At 37.3% G+C, this 12,248-nt stretch overlaps 1 protein-coding gene across 3 annotated transcripts in view; it reads right to left on the bottom strand.

The window, feature by feature from the left end:
- Window positions 1–12,248, bottom strand: part of LOC110448012 — a 56,874-nt gene that overhangs the window by 34,859 nt on the left and 9,767 nt on the right. Inside the window, exon 1 of one of the 3 annotated variants that reach the window (XM_021494032.1) lies at window positions 1,192–1,407. The exons of 1 other annotated variant lie outside the window; for it this stretch is intronic. The gene's annotated coding sequence lies outside the window, so the exon portion shown is untranslated. Of the gene's footprint in view, window positions 1–1,061; window positions 1,148–1,191; window positions 1,408–12,248 lie in introns of those variants that run through there. One more of the 3 variants, XM_021494033.1, reaches the window with a different exon arrangement.

The raw sequence follows: 12,248 nt of genomic DNA, 5'->3' as shown, positions 1-12,248 counted from the left end.
CCCCCCCCCCCCCCCCCCCCAATATCAGTTGGCCTGCTCAGAACGGACATTATTAAAACCAAATGCACCTGTACCTTTGATATGAGATACGTTTCCGGAGCTGAAAATCTTGCTCCAGCTCCAGGAAATGTTCTACGTAAATGTCCGGGAATGTGCTATCTAAATACCACCCAAACCTTGGTCCCGATCATATAGCTATACAACCAATGCTATCATATCGGTCTGGTATTTTCCCTTGCCCAATTCCAAAACAAACTAAGATATAAAATGTAACACCTACAAATTCAAGATGCTAAATAGAAAATAAAACAATACGATAATATGTAAACAGTTAATATACCAGAATAGATAGTCACGATCAGCAGTAGCCAAGGAAGATGCCAAATTTCCAATATAAATAGTTTATAGTCAATTATTTATCTGTGTATATTACATACGCTGTTGCTATGGTGACGTATACTCGAGCGCACGTGCTGTTATGTACATGTTGTTTAGTGGCTAGTAAGACGTCATTCAGGAAACGAATCCATGACTGAAAGTTGCCATGAACTCAATGAAGTCAATTATGGTCTAAACAAAGATGACACCAATGTTGGAACACGATAACATTTTGTAAATATACTCCGAAAAGATATTTTTCTTCCCATTTTTGTGACCCTAGATACTCTCAATTTTCTATATGTCGGATACCCATGTATAATACTCTCAGTTGTATATACTTCGTCTATTGTATACAGCAACTAAACGGAACGAAACGTGGATTTACATATACATATGTAGTATCGCCATCTTTAGCCCCAGATCGTCATGTTCCACCGGACGCTTCATTACGACAGTTAAAACTTTGGCAGATGACCAGACACCTCTGTATGTTCTCTGCGTGTTTATCATTTTAATCGTCTCCTAAAATTCTATAATACTTTTTCGATTTTGAACCCGATATAATATCGGAAGTTACATGTACTATCAATCAGACGTATTTTGCTTGAAAGTGAAACGTTAATTTTCTCGAAACTGTTCCCCAGCATTAAACGCAAACAACTTAAATACCAACTACTAACCTGAAGAAAGCTAATTCATGTTAATAAGCTTTTGATTTTAACCACATTATTTCATTTCCAAGAGCGCATGTGAATCTGCCAACCGTTAACAACAAGGTCTACATATCTACAGCTTCGTCTAGAAACATACCACAGTAATTTCCACTCCAGCCACTTACTGCTGCTGCCTACATAAACTCTATATCAATAAGCTGTGGCTGTTTATAAATCACAAGTCTCCATTGATGGGACTTTCCGAATGGAAACAGTTATACGCACAAGCGATCGGAATCGTACTTCCAACGAACGTTTCGTAAATTTTCAAAACTAATTTTAGTATATTAGGATGACCTCAAGTAAACGAACACATTTGTCATATCCTTACGTAGAGTAACATTGACTTGTGAGTGTTAGGTTGAAGTATTCATATAAACACTTGACACCGGAAGTACTTACGATGGACCAATAGATTGCACGGGCTTGTTTCCCGGATGATAATGATTACAACTTGATTACGCTCAAGGAAAGGAGAAGATTCTACGAAATACAAGTACGCCTAAATCATATATGGTTAATCCTAAAAATAGTACGCCTAAATCATGTATGGTTAATCCTAAAAATAAATTATCACAAGACCAGTAGAAGATCATTTAACACAAAGTGCAGACCAGTGTGTACTTAAGGATGATCTAAATATATAACGTTGACCTATTTGTGGTATATAACGTTGACCTATTTGTGATATATAACGTTGACCTATTTGTGACATATAACGTTGCCCTATTAGTGATATATAACGTTGATCTATTTGTGATATATAACATTGACCTATTAGTGACATATAACGTTGCCCTATTTGTGATATATAACGTTGACCTATTTGTGATATATAACGTTGACCTGTCTGCGAGGTTTTGTGGTTGGGAAAGGTACGGTGAACATTAAAATCTGGAATAGTGTGTATTCCTTACCAAACCCAACTCCACTCCCTCCCCTCGAACAATGATTATATTTCATCCAATAAGTCTAGTCCTTATAACGTGACCACGTGTACAGATTTTGACATTGACTCTATATTTGGTTTGCCTATGACATATCAATGCGTTTATAGTGGTATTGATGATTCCAATACGTAGTGTTTTTCTCGGGAACAGGACTGGACAACTTTTCTACGAACTATAAACATTACATAATATTTTTGAAGTGTTTAGACAATATGTCATTAACGCACAATCCATCCTATCCAGGGGTTACGCTCACTTTCGCTCTTTGCACCCCATCCTCGATATCCAGGGGTTACGCTCACTGTAGAGAGCAAATGTGTACGTAAGCCCTGAATATCGAGGATGCCTATATGATACCGTGTATGTTGCACAGATAAACCTGAAATAAAATACTTTATAAACGGGCGATGTAAACAAATGTATCTGTGTTCCTCAGTGTACGGGAATCAGGGAGTGAGCGCTTTAACACACGAAAAAAAAAAAAATATCTCGTTATTACGAGTAAAGATATCTGGTTATTATGACTTAAGTTGTCTCGTTATTACGACTTTAAGTTATCTCGTTAATACGACAAAAAGTAGTCGTTATAAGTAAGTGTGTAGAATCATGGAGAAGTATAAAATGTTTGTAAACAGAACATATCCCGCTTTCATGGGACTTCATTTGTTTAACCAAAGTCGTATCAGAGTATGATTTTTTTCCAAAACGATTTCAGAAAAGGTTAAGACATTTGTGAAAAAACAAGTATTTTTATAACCTTGTATAACACGGCTTTTACAATACGAGGAATATAACTACTTATTTGTTGCTTTAATCTTGTATTTATATGGTGTATATATGCTGTGAATATATTTGAAATAACTATTTACATTTTAATATAGAATATAATTGGTTTTAATTCTAAAAATGTAGTGATAATGAAACAATAATGTAGAAACAGTATGCGTGTATTTATCATTAACACACTACCTTGTGAAGACCTTTGTTAGATATTGTACACACAACGTTCCGTCTGGTGTCAGTGATACACTGGTAGGTATTGTACACACAACGTTCCGTCTGGTGTCAGTGATACACTGGTAGGTATTGTACACTCAACGTTCCGTCTGGTGTTAGTGATACACTGGTAGGTATTGTAGCACAACGTTCCGTCTGATGTCAGTGATACACTGGTAGGTATTGTACACACAACATTCCGTCTGGTGTCAGGGATACACTGGTAGGTATTGTACCCACAACGTTCCGTCTGGTGTCAGTGATACACTGGGAGGTATTGTACACACAACGTTTCGTCTGGTGTCAGTGATACACTGGTAGACAGTGTACACACAACATTCCGTCTGGTGTCAAGGTGCTACACTGGTAGGTATTGTACACACAACATTCCGTCTGATGTCAGTGATACACTGGTAGGTATTGTACACTCAACGTTCCGTCTGGTGTCAGTGATACACTGGTAGGCATTGTACACACAACGTTCCGTCTGGTGTCAGTGATATACTGGTAGGTATTGTACACACAACGTTCCGTCTGGTGTCATTGATACACTGGTAGGTATTGTACACACAACATTCCGTCTGATGTCAGTGATACCCTGGTAGGTATTGTACACACAACGTTTCGTCTGGTGTCAGTGATACACTGGTAGACAGTGTACACACAACATTCCGTCTGGTGTCAAGGTGCTACACTGGTAGGTATTGTACACACAACATTCCGTCTGATGTCAGTGATACCCTGGTAGGTATTGTACACACAACGTTCCGTCTGATGTCAGTGATACACTGGCAGGTATTGTACACACAACATTCCGTCTGGTGTCAGGGATACACTGGTAGGTATTGTACCCACAACGTTCCGTCTGGTGTCAGTGATACACTGGGAGGTATTGTACACACAACGTTTCGTCTGGTGTCAGGCATACTCTGGTAGGTATTATACACACAACGTTCCGTCTGGTGTCAGTTATACACTGGTAGGTATTGTACACACAACGTTCCGTGTGGTGTCAGTGATACACTGGTAGGTATTGTACACATAACATTCCGTCTGGTGTCAGTGATACACTGGTAGATATTGTAAACACAACGTTCCGTCTGGTGTCAGTGATACACTTGTATGTATTGTACACACAACGTTCCGTCTGGTGTCAGTGAGACACTGGTAGGTATTGTACACACAACGTTCCGTGTGGTGTCAGTGATACACTGGGAGGTATTGTACACACAACGTTTCGTCTGGTGTCAGTGATACACTGGTAGGTATTGGACACACAACGTTCCGTCTGGTGTCAGTGATACCCTGGTAGGTATTGTACACACAACATTCCATCTGGTGCCAGTGATACACTGGTAGGTATTGTACACACAACATTCCGTCTGATTTCAGTGATACACTGGTAGATATTGTACACACAACATTCCGTCTGGTGTCAAGGTGCTACACTGGTAGGTATTGTACACACAACATTCCGTCTGATGTCAGTGATACCCTGGTAGGTATTGTACACACAACATTCCATCTGGTGCCAGTGATACACTGGTAGGTATTGTACACACAACATTCCATCTGGTGTCAGGGATACACTGGTAGGTATTGTACCCACAACGTTCCGTCTGGTGTCAGTGATACACTGGGAGGTATTGTACACACAACATTCCGTCTGGTGTCAGGGATACACTGGTAGGTATTGTACACACAACGTTCCGTCTGGTGTCAGTGATCCACTGGTAGGTATTGTACACACAGCGTTCCGTCTGGTGTCAGTGATACACTGGTAGGCATTGTACACACAACGTTCCGTCTGGTGTCAGTGATAAACTGGTAGGTATTGTACACACAACGTTCCGTCTGGTGTCATTGATACACTGGTAGGTATTGTACACACAACATTCCGTCTGGTGTCAGGGATACACTGGTAGGTATTGTACCCACAACGTTCCGTCTGGCGTCAGTGATACACTGGTAGGTATTGTACACACATCGTTCCGTCTGATGTCAGTGATACACTGGTAGGGATTGTACACACAACGTTCCGTCTGGTGTCAGTGAGACACTGGTAGGTATTGTACACACAACGTTCCGTGTGGTGTCAGTGATACACTGGGAGGTATTGTACACACAACGTTCCGTCTGGTGTCAGTGATACACTTGTAGATATTGTAAACACAACGTTCCGTCTGGTGTCAGTGATACACAGTACAACACACACGTGTCAAACTGACCATGTAGGAAGCTAACACACATGCAGGCGTTTATTAGACTTAATGGTGGGTTTTTCGATATTATGTCGATGTTCTGATTAAAGAAGACTGATGACATCAGATAAAGCTGTTAAACTATCGGTTCAGCTTTACAAGATTGCTCTTTCTTAATGACACCTTCGGTGAAATTTCAATTGATGGTATATTTTTAACCCATTATGAATGTAAAAGGTCCAAAAAAGATTTCATCCTGATTAGTTATCACATTTTCAACTACTTCTGAATATAGATTCTAATAACGCTGACTTAATATAAAATTAGGCCAATTTGCATGCTATACATGTACCATGTATCTGAATAAACGCGTATTATAAAACAGCACACAGCTGGCTTCCAGCTCTAGACATGTGACGACGGCTAATTACACGGGAAATACTAGATTTTTGGAGAAAAACACATTTTTTTTATTCTCCGTATTAACTTGCAAATATTGCTGATATAAATATACATATTTATGCTGTTTGTATACTTACATATCATCATTTGGTTGAGAAAAAAACAGTCACAAGGACGCTACAATGCTAGTCAATTGACATACGATAAATTCAAAAATAACCAACATGATATTAGGAAGTCGTGTGAATCAGTAAATAAAGGAAATTTATTGTTCAACCACATGTTTGGGAAAATAAATACATGATCATGTATTATTAAATATTGTCTATACAAATACAGAGCAATAGTGTTCTCGTCCATTTGAGAAAACTGCTCCAGATTAAGACATTCTACCGGACTACTTTAGTATAAACTGTTCAGACACCTCACCTCGAAATAATGTCATAACTTTTTTTCTGTTAAATTGGGGTGCAAACTGATTGAAAGATATTTTGAGTGGATATTTTTTATTGCGCTGATCACAGTGCGATTACCGAGTGTCTTTCTTTCATGTAACGCTTCACAGATGTACAGTAATGATGTTCAACTAGAGGTACAGCAAATAAACTTTTATTTATCTTTAAATACACAAAGCTTCGTCTTTATTAATTAATTTAGTTATTCATTTAAACCCAGCTCATGAATGCATTTTTTCTGGTACTGAGAACTCACACGTGTAAAACCTGTAATTCCTGTACGGAAACGTATAGAAGTTTGCTACACGTGTAATAGCTGGACAGTCGCCAGTTCATCGTGTTTCAAGCTGAGTCGTGTAACCCACGTGTAATATGACTGGATGATGTTTGGACTCGACTCGGAACTAAATACCAGCTTACACGTGGGGCAGTACAGAACATCTCATTCAGCCAAACATGCGCGGACATTTATGAGCACACTAATACATACAGATGTCGAAACTCCTCATCTAAGTGAATTCGCCTTTGATGTGTGGCTTTACTCTCCATCCAAGGACACCGAGTCTAGTTTAAAAGTTGTCCGTAGAATACCATATACTATGGCAGAATATCGATATTTTTTCACGAGTGGAAAATAGGAGTGAAAATATCGGTACATGTATATTCTGCGATCCAAGTGAAACATATACGATATTTAAGGTAAAACCATGTTTCTATTATTTTCGATGAACTACATTTTAATACTATTTAGGCTACTGCACCAGTATTTGGCGCTGTGTTCTAAAGACGTCACAGTTGACAACCAGGCTTGCGCGCAGGGTTGAATAAGCTACTCAACGCAATCTTACAGTTTTCTGATTAATTTTGGTAATATTTGCTAACAGAAATATAATCAATTGTGTAGTTATATGTAGCTAAATAGCCTAGCGTACGTACCAAAGGTTACCAAAACAACCACATCTGTCTAATGTGGCTTCGTCTGTATGTGGAGGGAAAATAAAGAACCGTTGTGGTTGGTATATATACCAAAAGTAATATATTTTCACACAGTGACAAATATAACTTGATATTTGTAATAGTATGAACTATATCAGTTTAATCATGTTAATAGACTTCGATATCACACTGGCAAAAATGTAATAAATTCGGGTCTTTGATATTTATCTAAAACAGTACGTACGGATCTACTGCATTGTCGCAATTGCTCAACAAAGCTGAGATAGACCGCCATTAAGTGTGACAATTACTGGTGTCCTGTATAATATCAATAGCACACGTGAAAACAACAGACAAATCAAACACACCAATAAATATGTAGGATATTCAGCGACAAACCACTGACGCTCCTGTTTATTACAGAAGTGTGCCAACGATTCCTCTACATGCCATGGTGTAGATAGAATGGACGGCCCGATCACATGATGTCTTTGTCTGGTGACGTCACAGTCAACGTCATAACAAAACAAGACTAATACAGATATCATTTCATCCATATTTCACTGGTAAAAGCCACGCGTATCGAATACAAATATGACACATACGAGCTTTGCAAAAGGAAAACCGACTTCGCTCGAGGTCGTTACTGTTTACAGGTGCAAACATCACTTTCGGTCAAAACATTTCAGAAAAAATATACAGCCACACCCAGCCAATATTTTCAGCTTACGCTTAAAAATTCAGCAAAATCATAATATGCAGTCGATAATATATTAGTTGGTTTCTTAAATGTATTTATATAAACATATGTCTCGTTTGAAAGTTACCTGTTCGATTGGAATCGTTGACCAGACTGGTTTATATGTGTTATACCATAAAGCTAACAACTCTCGAATTAATAACTAGATAATTTATTTCTATAGTTCAAGTTTTTAAAGTTTATCGCAAAATATTCTAGTAGTCAAAACCAGTCATCGTGACATGGGGACGTCCGGTCGTTAGTTTTAATAATCAAATGCAGATTTTCTCGAGACCTTTTCGAAAATTGATGCCATAGATTTTTTTGATTAACTTCTTTTTAACTAAAACAGGTTAATGAGATGTGTTGCTTACACCGGAAGTAGTACATATTTCCATCAAATCCAATATCTCCCACATGCAAACAACATGCACGTCGACATTGGTACCAGACTTTCTGCCGATCTTAACGAGGTCTCGTAAACATTATCACTTTCCGACAATAAATATCACGGAAGCTCCTTCTCTCGTATCAGCTATCTAGTTACCAGCTTGCTACCTGCTGACGTCATGGCTACTCGGGGCCATATTAAATTCAAGGTCGGTCGGGCGGACGGACGTATAATTCCGTATACAAACACATCTGACTAGTCCGTCACGTATTGAAGAGATATCTCCGGTATCACACTGTGGGTATCTGTAGGGCTTCAGCTACAACTGGCTGTCGGCACTTGTTGGTCAAGCATGTGCATGTACCATATTTAAACGATCGCTATCTTTATGTTTAGCTTAAGTCTGGTTTCATTACTCCAACATAAAGTGTAGTTTTCGATTTACATAAAGTATACAGGCACTACATTTGCAATGAGTTCGTGTTTCTTTAAACAAAGTCGAGTGATGTTCACACCAATAAAACGTTTGTCATCGAAATGTAGCATTGTTTTCGTGTAACTTTGGAGGCATCTAAGAAATGTCCTTTTTTCGTTCAAAATATTCATTTTAATCATTGGATTTGTATAGTATCAAGGATGTAATTTTCAAGAAGCGATGAGTGTCATATTTATATTCTTATGTCAATTCATCTCCGGCAATTGAAAATTATGTGTAAAGAGTGCAGAAAGAGATAAAGATGATATGTTTAAACATACATTGATGCCGGAAATAGAATTTGTGAAACACCGTCACATTTACAATTATCCTCAGTCATTATCTATGAACAAATGTAACATTTCAAGAAGTAATAATCTTAATGTAAAAAGGAAACAATTCCTTTACTTGTTTTTCATCTAAAAAGTCTTTTTCGATGATATCATCTGAAATGTCACTTACACATTTACAGAAAAAATGCAGCGTGTTGGACAGTGAGACATTAGACACTGGACACATGCTCTGTCTGACATGGGCATTGATTTTCTATAAAAGCATGTCATCTCCTTCTAAGTCCCCTGGGTTTCTATGACGCATCTCTACATTGCGCATGCAGGTTGGTCAATGCAATGGTCCAAGCTGTCGATGATGATAGTGTATAAGCTTTATTAGCTATCACGCACGATATTTATCTAGTGTGAGGGTCGTGCATGTCATGATGATAGTGTATAAGCTTTATTAGCTATCACACACGATATCTATCTAGTGTGAGGGTCGTGCATGTCATGATGATAGCTTTAAATCCCTACACATTTATAGCTAGACTGGGACACATTGATAGCTAGACTGGGACGCATTTATAGTTAGACTGGGACACATTTATAGTAAGACTGGGACACATTTATAGTTAGACTGGGACACATTAATAGCTAGACTGGGACACATTTATAGCTAGACTGGGACACATTTATAGTAAGACTGGGACACATTAATAGTTAGACTGGGACACATTTATAGTTAGACTGGGACACATTTATAGCTAGACTGGGACACATTTATAGTTAGACTGGGACACATTGACAGCTAGACTTGGACACATTTATAGTTAGACTGGGACACATTTATAGCTAGACTAGGACACATTTATAGTTAGACTGGGAAACATTTATAGCTAGACTGGGACACATTGATAGCTAGACTGGGACACATTTATAGTTAGACTTGGACACATTTATAGTAAGACTGGGACACATTTATAGTTAGACTGGGACACATTGATAGTTAGACTGGGACACATTTATAGTTAGACTGGGATACATTTATAGTAATACTCGGACACATTTATAGTTAAACTGGGACACATTTATAGTTGGACTGGGACACATTAATATTTAGACTGGGACACATTGATAGCTAGACTGAGACACATTGATAGTTAGACTGGGACACATTTATAGTTATACTGGGACACATTTATAGTTAAACTGGGACACATTAATAATTAGACTGGGACACATTTATAGCTAGACTGGGACACATTTATAGTTAGACTGGGACACATTTATAGTTATACTGGGACACATTTATAGTAAGACTGGGACACATTGATAGTTAGCCTGGGACACATTTATAGTTAGACTGGGACACGTTTATAGCTAGACTAGGACACATGTATAGTTAGACTGGGACACATTTATAGTTAGACTGGGACACATTTATAGTTAGACTGAAACACATTTATAGTTAGACTTGGACACATTTATAGTAAAACTGGGACACATTTATAGTAAGACTGAGACACAATTCTGAAAAGACATCATATTAAAATGAAAACCGCATTTTAGTAGAATTTCGTAACGCATCTTTCTAACCGACTTAATAAATGTTGAATCTGAAAATCGAATTTACCTAGCCGACATTTTGAGTTTAGGATGTCAAAATGACAAAACAAAAATGGCGGCCATAATTTGCATATTCTTGTTAATAATGTAAAGAATTATTGATGAACATATTGTCATGAAAGTTGTAATAGGTCAATGTCTGAATTGACATACACACCGTCATAAATATTAAAATAGATTACATTAATGAGCAGATGCCCACTCTGTTATACGTATATAAACACCATAACATATTTAAAGATATCCCACTTTTTTGTCCCTGCTAAACTGTAATATAACCCGGCGGTAGTAATGGTTGTGTATTCTATTGTTGAAATAAAATATGAATGCTGCTTTTGTTTCCTTGTCTGCTTATTTTGTTTGTTCGATTTTTTGAAAACTTTTGTCTTTCTTTTTAAATATCAAAAAAAGTGTTTGTCGATGTTCTCGTTTGTTACCTTACCAATCAGTGCAAAGCCTCATTTATAAATGCAACAAACCAGTGATGGGAAAAGTAACACTATCAGACAAACAGAGAGATAAGTAAACAAGAGACCCAGAGGGCCTGTACCCACGTGGAGGTTTGAGCAATCAAAACNCCCCCCCCATCATATATTTAGTCTCCTTGATTTAAGAATCTTTCAAGACTAAATGAAACTTTATACTTTTCTATCACAGCATGCCACTGGTCAAATATCATCATCCAGGACCTCCTAGTATTATGGAAACTAAATATATCACAATGTCCCAGGTATCTACTGGCCAAATACCATGGCTATAGGTGCTCCAGTTCTTCAGAAAAGTCGTTCAATGAAAAGAAAAAGTTGAAGGACGACAGACGACGGACAACACACTATACTATAAGCTCTACTGGCATTTCGCATAGAGACATGTAGAGACAGATATATAGAGACAGATATATAGACACAGACATATAGAAACAGACATATAGACACAGATATATAGAAACAGATATATATACACAGACATATAGAAACAGATATATAGACACAGATATATAGAAACAGATATATAGACACAGATATATAGACACAGACATGTAGAGACAGATATATAGAGACAGACATATAGAAACAGATATATAGACACAGACACATAGAAACAGATATATAGACACAGATATATACAGACAGATATATAGAGACAGATATATAGAAACAGATATGTAGAGACAGACATGTAGAGACAGATATATAGAGACAGACATATAGAAACAGATATATAGACACAGATATATAGAAATAGATATGTAGACACAGATATATAGAGACAGATATATAGAAACAGATATGTAGAGACAGACATGTAGAGACAGATATATAGAGACAGACATATAGAGACAGATATATAGACACAGACATATAGACACAGATATATAGAAACAGATATATATACACAGATATATAGAAACAGATATGTAGACACAGACATGTAGAGACAGATATATAGAGACAGATATATAGAGACAGACATATAGAGACAGATATATAGAAACAGATATATAGAGACAGATATATAGAGACAGATATATAGAGACAGATATATAGACACAGATATATAGACACAGACATCTAGAGACAGATATATAGACACAGATATACAGACACAGATATTTAGACACAGATATATAGAGACAGATATATAGACACAGATATATAGACACAGACATGTAGAGACAGATATATAGACACAGATATATAGACACAGA

Source organism: Mizuhopecten yessoensis, unplaced genomic scaffold (assembly GCF_002113885.1).
Source record: "Mizuhopecten yessoensis strain PY_sf001 unplaced genomic scaffold, ASM211388v2 scaffold3773, whole genome shotgun sequence".
NCBI classification, from domain to species: domain Eukaryota; kingdom Metazoa; phylum Mollusca; class Bivalvia; order Pectinida; family Pectinidae; genus Mizuhopecten; species Mizuhopecten yessoensis.
This window is presented reverse-complemented; position numbering and strand designations above follow the sequence as displayed.